This window comes from Penaeus monodon, chromosome 22 (genome assembly GCF_015228065.2).
Source record: "Penaeus monodon isolate SGIC_2016 chromosome 22, NSTDA_Pmon_1, whole genome shotgun sequence".
NCBI classification, from domain to species: domain Eukaryota; kingdom Metazoa; phylum Arthropoda; class Malacostraca; order Decapoda; family Penaeidae; genus Penaeus; species Penaeus monodon.
In genome coordinates, this window is record NC_051407.1 from 20,653,446 (window position 1) to 20,653,686 (window position 241).

Here is a 241-nt window from a genome sequence, read left to right on the forward strand (position 1 = left end):
GCGCAAGCCCTCCCGACGAAGGCGACGTAGGCGTTGACAGCCCGGCCGAAGGGGTTGACGGCTCCCCATTGTCTGCGTCTTGACAGGTCCTTCGAGGGACTGTCTCATGGGCGGCGGCGGGGCTTGGGTCGTCATCCCCTGCGGGGACTTCGGCGGCTCTCGTCGCTCGGCTGTCCGGCTGTGGCGGCGCCCGGCTTTGTGGGAGGGGGGGGGTCTCTGTCTGTGGATTGTGACTGATTAG

At 67.6% G+C, this 241-nt stretch overlaps 1 protein-coding gene across 1 annotated transcript in view; it reads left to right on the top strand.

The window, feature by feature from the left end:
* LOC119587353 (extensin-like) overlaps positions 1 to 241 on the top strand; it is a 21,076-nt gene that overhangs the window by 7,261 nt on the left and 13,574 nt on the right. The gene's annotated exons all lie outside the window — the stretch shown is intronic.